This window comes from Silurus aristotelis, assembly GCF_946808225.1.
Source record: "Silurus aristotelis genome assembly, chromosome: 2".
Taxonomy (NCBI): Eukaryota; Metazoa; Chordata; class Actinopteri; order Siluriformes; family Siluridae; genus Silurus; species Silurus aristotelis.
In genome coordinates this window covers 26,342,902-26,354,235 of record NC_139575.1, presented here as the reverse complement: position 1 = coordinate 26,354,235, position 11,334 = coordinate 26,342,902, and positions in this window count along the sequence as shown.

The following is an 11,334-nucleotide window of genomic DNA, read 5'->3' as shown; positions in this document are numbered from 1 at the left end:
CCACTGAACCATCAGGGAAGACTGGCCAGGAAGGTTGTTCAGAGCAGGTCTATCTACCTTTAAACCATCAACACAAGAATATAAAGCGACAGAAAGATTTAGGAAGGAGGAACATAACCTACATCGTAACTAGCAGGCAGAAAGCAGGATTCAAACACTGATCCTCGCCATCAGCGAGATACCAGCCTTAACCCACTCAACCATGGAAGAGATCAGACTTGGAAGCATGTTTAGATGAGGCACAAGCCTTAAACCACTGAGCGACCACTGCTGAAAAGCATGTGTGCTTTCTTGGAGGGTTGATACTTTGTTTCATGCCAGTGCAGTAAGAAAGAAAGCATGTAGGACTGGCTTTGAAACCTTATCACCAGCATGGACTATATTAAGGACCATGTTCAGGCACAAGCCTTAACCCACTGAGCTACCACAGAAGTGCCTTTTATTTGGTGGAGTTATCTTTCATTAAAGACCAGGAAATCAAGAAATTAGTCCAACACAGAATTGAAATGTTTTCAGAGGGGACATGGCCAAGAAATTTTATTTACCAACACAGCAACCACCAACATGTCCAGGAATCAAACTCTCAAACTCATCCTTGTGGGGATACTGACATTAACCCACTAGGCTATCACATCTATCTATCTATCTATCTATCTATCTATCTATCTATCTATCTATCTATCTATCTATCTATCTATCTATCTATCTATCTATCTAATATGATGTGAGGTCCAGTTAACAGCTAAAACAGGTAGCAGTAATAACTTTTTTCTTAAGTACATGTCAGAGCCAAGACTTCTTTACTTTCACTTAAGTAAAAAAGTTTAATCGGTACTTCAACTTTTACCCGAGTATTTTAAAACATGAGTATCTGTACTTCTACTTAAGTAAAGGATGTGTGTACTTTTGCCACCTCTGCTCCTGGGTGTCTGAGACCATCTGAGTCTTTTTCTCATTTCTCACTGATGGTGAAACCCTTTCTACCATAGCCTTTCTTGTGGGGTTATTAATATTTAGATATACATTTTAAAACCGATGTGGTTCCCCAAAAAACTACTACTAACTAGAGGTCAACCAATAGTGGATTTTACTATACTGGTTAGATGGTAATTGCAGATAGTTTTATAATAAAATATATAAAAATAATATAGAGCTGTCTGGGCACCATGCGCTTTCCAAGCAGCATGTAGTCTCAAAAAAACTATAGGTTTTATAGGTTTAACTATATGGATTTTTGTTGACCTTAAATACTAACCAACAGATGACAGAGACATAGTAAATTCAGCGCATTTCTTGAGGTGGATGGTGCGTTTTGCTTGTGATTGTTTCATTATATTATGTGTTATAGTACATTATTACTAGTGTAGTGTACTCCCATTGTTCACTATTACACTACTACATATATTGCATCTGACACTGGTGTCTGCTTAGTTTTGTAACATGAGACCACACTTTTGAACATTATAACCTTGACACCATAAACTGATTGCACACAAACACGCACCCACACGTACATCGAGCAAACGCTGGCCACGCGATGACATTATTTAGGGATGAATAATAACAAGACGGCATCTTCTAATTTGCCATTGACACAGAATTATTTGGAGATAAAACAACGCAAGTATCGATAACAGTATCATTTGTCCTATAGGTAGTCAGGTATTGACCCAATTATGTACCTGTCTAAAAAATGCCGGTTCTTGGTACAAAATGCTTATCATGACTTATAAAATAGCACATTAAGAAAGATTGTTTTAGGGCACTCTTTTGTTTTTGTTTTTTAAACCACCCAAGCTGATGTTTCTATAGCTGTGTTCATGATAACAGACAATAGGTAAATATTGAATACCTGAGGCTCTGTCTCCACACTCACACAGCAGACAAAATGAGTAAAGCCTCGGGCAATGTCAAATGTAAAAAAAAAAAAAAAAAAAAAAAAAAAGTTAGGGTAATTAAAAAAATATATCAGCACATGTAAATACACTGCAAGAAATTTCAAAAAACAAAACAAAACATATAACCCTTCATGCAATACGGTTTAAACTAAATTCTACAAAAACCCCTGTTCTGCCTGATCAGGAATGCGTGGGTGTGTGGATCACATACTGACTGCCAAGTGTTCTCAGCCAAGTAAACAACTTACGATATGCACACGGAAAGTTCTAGCACCATGACCGGTAAAAAAAACATATAGGAACGAGAGAGTGGAACTTCCACATGTTGAGCTGCAAATTTTGTGGTTTGTGTGCACTTTAAAACTAGTTTAATAAGCTACAATGTTTAACAGACCATTGCACTGCACCGTGCAGAAGCAACATCTTTTTTTTTTATTATTATTTTTTTATAAGCTTTACCGCTATTTTATTTAACCACTAGCTGAAAGTACCCGTGCTTCGCTACGGAAGGCAGAACGCTAAGCAATATGGCAATAATCAGTAAGCACTGAGCAGGACTGGATGATCAGAGATCAGAACGTAACGTCAACAAATAACATACTACCACTTTGTAGTACGGATACAGGGCAAACTACTTTGAAAATAATTTTTATTGTGCGTCTAACATCTAATAAGAAACAATGTACTAAGTTCCATTGGGATCCGTAATGTTATTTCGAAGAATTTACAATGCGTGAGAAATCGCATTTTTCGCGAGTTAGCCGCGATCCAGGCCGAATTTTTAAAACCCTTTCTTAATGAGCACCTAAGACCCAAGAGGAAGGTATGTTCCAAATTTCATTGCAATCCGTTCAGTGGTTTTTGAGATTTCGTGATGAGTGAGTGAATCAGTCAGTGGTATTTGAGCTTTATATATATATATATATATATATATATATATATATATATATATATATATATATATATATATTAAGTGCATGACCTATTACCTGCTTTGGCCAGGAAAAATTCAGAAATCTCTGAAGGTGGAAAAACAAAGAAAAACCAAAATTGCTATACCTTTCACAAATTTCACAAAATAATTCAATGAAGGAGCTATAGATAACAGATAAATATCTTTTTATACAAGCTTTAATTTCTCTACTACACAAAAGACATATATTGCTCTCTAAATAACATAAGCATAATAGTATACTCTGGAGAATATTCTCGTGATATATGCTCTTGATGCTTTCTGTGCTTTTTTAATGTAACAGTAAAAAACCCTAAATTAAAGATTGTATGTTAGTTGCTTATAATTAATATTTAAGTACTTAAATGTAATAATTATTATAAATTATTTTTTATTATTTTATCCAAATTAAAGTAAATATATGACAAAGTATCAAGGCAGCGGTCTCTATAACCTTTCATTTAAATTCATCAGGTGATTACTTCATATATCTCCAGCAAATCCTTTACCACATTTGCTTTTCTAAACCACTCCTTTTTCAGCATTAGCAGAGTTGAGGGATCTTGTTATGAAAAACATCGTTGGATGTCCAACTTGTCCCATTTGCACTGTCTTAAAATAATGTCATGTGAGAAATGATGCGTTAGTTGCTTAGCAGCAGACCACCAGAGGCAACCACCCAGGCAGATATCAGCCTTGGTCATCTTCTGCTAGCACATTTAAAGCAATGGTGCAATTTATAATGTTTTACGTTCATTTCTCTTTCATGTTCCTGCTCTGTAAATCAATCTACTCATCTACTTATCTACCTTACATCCTAGCTATCTAGCTTTCCCACTTCCTTTATTTTTTCACTGATTGTTTTTGGTATTTTTTTTTACTGCTACTATATTTACATTTGCTTGCTCATGAATCAAAATACATTATGAGCAGCTTTGGAAAAACACAAAACAGCCCTCCCTTTTTTCCTACATGATCATGATGTGGAGCAAGTGGCATCTATAAAGTACCTACGTGTTGAGATCAGCCGAGACTTAGCTACATTAACAAGAACTTTGATGGCCTACCACCTATTCCACCTATTTCTCTTTAAAGGAGAGAAGGATAAATGTCTCAGAGAGGTTTGTTCCCTGATATTATCATCTCTAGCTTGTTAATTACAGAGAAACATATAGGGATTAACATCTGAATGTAAATTGTATTAGTAGTAGTAGTGTTTTTATTCTATTACTTTCTGTAAGGCTTTGTTGTGATAATTTTCGATGTTTAAAAAGCACTATACAAAGAAAATCTATTTAAATTAATTGAACTGGTCACCAAAAATATTTGACAGGATTATACATGTTACAAGACGTCCCTACCTAGTACTGTTCTTATAAGACAGGGGTGTCAAACTTAATTTGACAGGAGGCCAAAACTCAAAGCACACTTTAGGTCACGGGCCAAACAGGAAAAACATTTAGTGATCACACTAAAACTAAATGTTTTTTTTTTTCTTACATAAATATGAATAAAAACAGACAGGAATATTATTCCAGAATAAATCAACTTAAACTTCAAATAACTTCAAATATTTTTCTCTCCATAAAAATATATCCTGGCAAAATTATTCAAGTTAGAAATATGAACATGCCGCAAAAAAACCCTGAAAAAATAAATAAAAATTGTGCTTTTATGTAAACGTTAAAATAACAACAAATCAAAACAATCAGATTTCTTTGCTCCTATGCCATTTTATAAAAAAAAATACATTTAAACTTTAAATAACAAAACATTTTGCTCTCCATAAAATTATATCCTGTCAAAATTACACAAATTCAAAATATGAACATGCTGCAAAAAAAAAAAAGAAAAAGAAATACAATTTATGCTTTTCAGCAAAAGTGAAAATTTTGCTCTGGTGAAAAATGTCTGCTAAAATGTCAGATTCTTCTTTAACTCTTCTACTTTCTGTATCTTTTGTTTCATAGTCTTAGCCATCTTAGATTTAATTCCTTAATTACAGTCACATTCGCTCCACAAATAAGACACACGAGTTTACTGGCAGTGTCAGTAAACATATACTCAGCCTCCCATCGGTTTTAAAAGGCTCTGTTTTCAGAATCGACTTTTTCTTCTCCATTGTGAGGGGCTTCACAATAACTTTACAATAGGGTTAATACATCAACAGAAGCTTTACTTGATTGACGCGGGAATGTTCCCAGGTAGCCTAGTGTTCGGTAAGGCAGCTGAAGCGCTGCATTGTGGGATCTGTAGTTTGTGTGTTATCACCGCTTTATATCGCAGGGCCATTCAAAACAATAATAATAGATCTATATAAAATGATCTCGCGGGTCGGATATAATTGTACGTCGGGCAGCATGTGGCCCGCGGGCCTTGAGTTTGACACATATGTTATAAGGCTTTATACTATCTCAGTGTTGCTGCTACTCAATATGGAGCAATAGGCAACTTGTACAACAATTGTGTCACAAACCCATCATACCTTTTTTCAGGATGATAATATAACTTTTTTTCTAGATATCTAGAATTCTAGATACATCTTTACATATGTTTTTATACTAATGTGCTATATATACTTGTTTTCATTTTATTGCATTGTATCAGTGTTTATTAGAATTTCTGTTTGTTTGTCTTTTTGTGTTATTTGAATGTACAAACCATTTTCATTTATGCACCTGTATGTCACTGTGATGTTTTCTTTACTTTAATTTGAGCTTCTTTATACCTGCCCATCTCTCTATTATTGACATCTTTTTTAGCCTTCAGCAGCAATAATTCTGAGCTGATACTCCCTGTAGATTACCAGCAGTGGATCCAGGATCTGTGAAGTACTTGAAGGAGAAGCTCCACAGGAGGCTACTAAGAAAAGCTAGAGCAATTGGCAAAGGGATAACCAATGTAATCAGCTTCTCAAGCTAATGAGGACAGACAAGAGAGGCTTTGAAACCCTGTTTCTTCTCCAATGGCTCTAAGATCACTGGAAAAGGATTTTGTTTGTAGAGATTTTTTTTATAGAGACAGTGTTTCCAGTAATTTGTGGTTAAATCAATCAGCATGGGAGGGTGATGCTTGTTCCTGGATACTACCAGACTTTCATATCTGTCTATGGAGTTAAAACTATTCATCTTTCTTCAGTATTTAAATGATATTTCAAATTGATTTTGATGTTCTATCTTGTGTGTATTGTAATAGCACAATAAAAATGTATATAAAGTGAATATGAAAAGTCACTCTTAAAAATGTAGGTTTTTTTAGGTAAATAAATAAATAAATAAATAAATAAATAAATAAACAGAGATAAATTGTCAGTATTTTTTCTAAAACAAATATCTCTATTCAAAACAAATAGAGGGAAATGTAAAACCTTACAATACCCTGGTTGCATAAGGTGTCCATACCCTATAATGGAAACATGGAAACTCATGTGCAATTGTAATTATCATACATCTTTAATTTTGGTTAAAGCCAAATGATAACAATCAACTGCTTTTGAAGGATTTTCTTGACATCCTTTTTTTATAGTTTCTGTCTGCTCAAGCCATTGTGCTCAAAAATCTTAATAAGATGTACACTGTCAAATGGTACTGTTCACAAGATGGGTGTAAAAAAACACAATAGATTTCTACAACATTAGATATACCATGGAGTACCATGAATAGGCAATAGCAGAAGATACAGTTGAAGATGTATTTGACCTTTTAGCACAATAACTCATAAGTCCAAATCCAAGTAAGGAATAGCTTCAGAAGAGAAAGGTCAACGTGTTTGAATGGCCCAATCAGAAGATCTAACTCCTGCCAGAAACCTGTGAAAAGACTCGAGGTGGGCTGAGGAGAACCTTGCAATTTGATAGATCTGCTGCACTTTGTAGGTAGAGTAGAAATAAAATTACCAAATGCTACATTGGTAAAGATTTCTCCAGAAGTCTGAGTGCTGTTCTACAAGCAAAAGTGTTGTACAAGTTTTGTCCCTTCGCTATATGAAAAGTGGAAAAATATCTGAATCGATTTCTATAGGTTTCATGAAAAGTAAAGAAATATCTCAAATTCTTTCTACAGATTTACATCACAAAAAAAATGACATTGTATCTTCTGAAACTATGGTAAGAAACAATGTCACACTCATTCAATTTTCAAAAAATTAAATCTTCCCTTAAACAGTAGCTAAAAAAATGCGTTTACATCTTGATAGTTATCAGTAAAAGAGATGGAACAAGATGTCTCTCTGGCTGTCCTGGGCTCTGTAATCAGCTGCATTAATTAGGAACAGTCTCATGAAGTTAATCCTCTCTTCCTGTGAATAATGTTGTGAATATTTAATTGTGAATGAAATATTTATTAGACTTACTGGATAGTTAGTAGGATTCTGACAGTAAAAAGTCTTAGATTAGGCTGAATGCTGGCGCAAAACTGGTTGTTGCTGGTCTTGAATTTGTATAATAGGTTTACCACCATAGGTATAAACAAGGTTTTATTTGTTTCCTACTTGTAATATAAAGAACACTGGATTTTCTAAATAATGACACCCTGAGGTTCCAGAATCCTCTCAACACTGGCTGTTTTCTTTAGAGTGGTTACCTTTTTTTTTTCTATTTTTTATTTATTTATTTTTACTCATTTTCTTGTTAAAAGCAACACATAGCAGATACATTTAAACAGCAAACTTTTGAACAGATGTCAATATGAGCCATTACAAAATCTTCATACATGATTTATATACTGTGCAATATTTTTTCATAAAATAAAGCAAACCTAGAAGCGTTGGAACGGTCCAAACACAGCCAATATTGGCACTAGAGGAGGGTATTACAAGCTTGTACAATTCCTCTGTTTTGCTGTAGGCTAATGGAATAACAAGAGCAAACTGGTTCTATAGAGAGAAAAAAACATGAAGATGAATCTTAACCTGAGCATGACAAAGTGCTAGCAGTGGCTAATTCTGTTTCCAGCCTTTCCAGTTACCATTATTCTCCATAGCCGTTCTAATGAAAAAGAGAGGAGATCTAATTGAACGCAGGAAAGTGATACATCTTTGTCATTTATGGAGAACAAGCACTAAGCCTTTACAGACGGAGAGCCAAGTATAACCCCTTTTTGATTTGGGGCCTCTTTTTTCCTGAGTGTTCATGGCTCAAAGCTTCATCTCTGTCAACATAAGCTGAAAATCAGTTGGCTCCTTGTCATATCTGTACCTGCACTCCACAATCACTGCAGAGTCAATGCATTACTCAGATTACAGGCAATGAAGTAACCAAAAGAGGATTTTATCACTTAACTGATTTTAAGTCATAAAATATAAGCAGGTTTAATGTTCGTCTTGTGCATTAAAGGAACTTGAAGCAAATATATACAGTGAAATTTTTGTAATACAGTTGCACACTTTGTCTCAGGCTGTTCTACAGCTAATTATAAACATTGGCTACAGACAAATGGCAGTGCAAAAATTAGTTATGTGCTCTAAACAAATGGAAATAATTATACATTGTAAGCTTTGTGAACATTGTGTATACATACAATACAAGGAGATTTAGAAACTGATATCTTTTTAGCCATCAGTCTGAGATGTAACTGTAAATATAAATGATTACACATGATAAAAAACAGTGTGAAGCTATGACTCTGGTCACTGCCGCTAGTACTAAAACATTCCTAACAAGTTGGAACATGTGAGAATATGAGAGTTTAGTGATGTAACAACCCCTGGATTATCTGTATATTAAAGGAATCCACCATCATACATATTTTATCTATGACTAATACTGATGGTGAATAAATTAGACCATAGATATTATTCCAGTAAAAGTAAAAGTTCCTCTTTTAGCCATTTTAACTTGCGGATGATCCGCTGTGGCGACCCCTAACGGGAGAAGCCGGAAGGAAGGAAGGAAGGAAGGAAGGAAGGAAGGAAGGAAGGAAGGAAGGAAGGAAGGAAACTTGCTTTTGAATGTTATGATTATCGAAAGTAAAAGTACTAAATTATTACAACTATGTTTTAATAATGAATGCAATTCAATGTTCTATCCTCTTACACATTATAATGTTTGTAAGAAAAGTGTTTTCAATTGTTACAGGCACACAGTGAGAGCGCACATACTCCACGTAAACTTCCATGAGAATCGTGGGGTTATGCTTTGGTCTTGTGGCAGGTAATTAATAAATACAGTTTATTTATTTACTTCAAAGTAGTTAAAAGTAAGGTATCAAGCATTAAATAAATATGATCTGATAAAATACAGATACTTACAATATTGTAAGTACAATAATTAAAAAAAAAAAGTCTTACTGTTCACCACCTACTAAGAAACATAGCATAACAAGGAGAATGGCAGAATGTAAATCCAAACATGAGGCCTGCTTCTTCCCAAGAAATATTAGGTTTATAAAGGTTATAACTGACTCTTACATAAGAAATACTAAATCACACTGCACCAAGATTTATTGTTTTAATGTATTTTTAATGTATAATATACTATTGATTTGTGTTTCAGTGGACTCAGAACCTATCCCAGGAAATGGGAGTAAGAAGGGAATGGGACACCAATCCATCACAGGGCACTATGCTCTCACACATTTGCATACATGTTCACACCCAGAGGAAATTTAAGGCTGCAATGCTGCCATCTACATCATTCTGCTGCCCTGGCAATGTATTATAACATATAGTCTGTATTATGAATTTTATTAGGTTATTCACAAATCCTGGCATTTATTAAGCAATTGGTGTATACAGTATGTATTTGGCTAATTTGTTAACTTGTGAAAGATGTGACAGCTATTAATTTCAATTTGTTGACACCAGTGGATATTTTAAATGTTTTGATTGTCAGAAACATTATCATCCTTCCTCTCATAGTAGATGAGTTATTTTTTTGCTATGTTGCCTTATTTCATTACTCCACTTAGAACAACAATCTGTGCAGAGTTGTGATCATCGATTCAATTCAATTTGGTTTTATTTATGTAGCAACAATGAACATTGTCACAAGGAGCTTTACAGATTTATAGCCTGGTCACAAGGAAAATTAACATGATGAAAAACCCTTGAGAGGAATCAGACTCAAAAAGGAATCCATGCTCATATGGGTGACACCGTTCTAATTTATTACTCTTCCTCAACTGCATGTTATAAAGTCAAACTAAGTGTATCAAATGGATCTCCATTACAAAAAAAAAAAGAAAGCTTTTTTATTTAAATTTGTTTAGAGTTTTTAGCTTTAAATCTATAGTATCCAAGTGAAGCTGTCTAATGAATAATGTATGAGAGTTGGGCATACACTGCCTTCAGTAAGTGCAGTCTTTAGGCTGTTCAAGTGAACCAATCCACAGCAGTCTTTAGAGAATCCATGTGGTACTGTTCACATCAATTTTAAAGCTATCAATGTGGGGACATCCTCAATAGCAGCGAGTGATTCTCAGATGAAGAAAGCTAAGAGAGGAAAAAGTGTATGAGAAAGAGATGGGGTTTAAGAACAGATTATTATGTGTGATTGTGTCCTATGGTAGTTGGACAGAGTATGTAAAGAACTGTGCAAAAGCTTAAGCAAAACATACCAGCCTAAAACAAGACATATTGTGCATATGACTACTGATTTTGTCAATTTATTACTGTTTACTGCTTTTTAACTCATTTTTATATAATTTTAAGGGGCATCTTGCTTTATTGCATTCCACTTCATGTGTTTTTGCACAGTACTGCACAGAATAAGCAGGGACTCCATGTGAAATCTGTCATTGTTAAGGTAAAAATTGACACTGGGCCAACAATGTAAAGGGAAGGCCAGCATAGCCAGCCAAAATAGATAGTGAGCCAGTGTCAGTTTGCTACCTGGGAAAGTGCTTGAAAAGGAAATCTGCATCTTTTCCTCTGCTGAAAAAAACAATAGCAACTATCACAGAAATTTTAATATTTTCCACTGTGAAAACCATTACAACCCTTTATCTTGTTAACCTATTAACTGTTTAAACCCATTACCAAATGGTTTCCATTATGTATTGTGTGTGTTTGTGAACATATTACATTTTTTTCATTAGACCAAAGTAACCACTGCAAAAACTGTAGTATCTAGTTGCTTAATGATGTCCCAATGGTCCTTCTTTGTGCCCAGTAAATATTAGAAGTTGCCAAAGGTGTTCTCTAGATGTACTTAATGGTAACCACTAGACATAGCACATCACCAGTAGAGACAAAGGAACCATTAAAATCTCCATTAAATCCAGTACAATTCCTATTACATCCATTAAAACCCTTACAAATTCTAAAAGGGTTTTTATTGCTTTTTGTCAACAGGGACAGCAGAGACAATAAAAATCTCCTGTGATGATGCATAAGGAGTGATAAAAGATCATTTAGGGTCTTCCAGTGCCTGTTTTAATAGTCAATGTACGTATGTGTGGACCATCTTTAATGGTTGAAACATTGTTTAACCTTTATAATATTTAATGGTATTTAACATTCCACATTTGTCTTTAATGTAGAAGATTT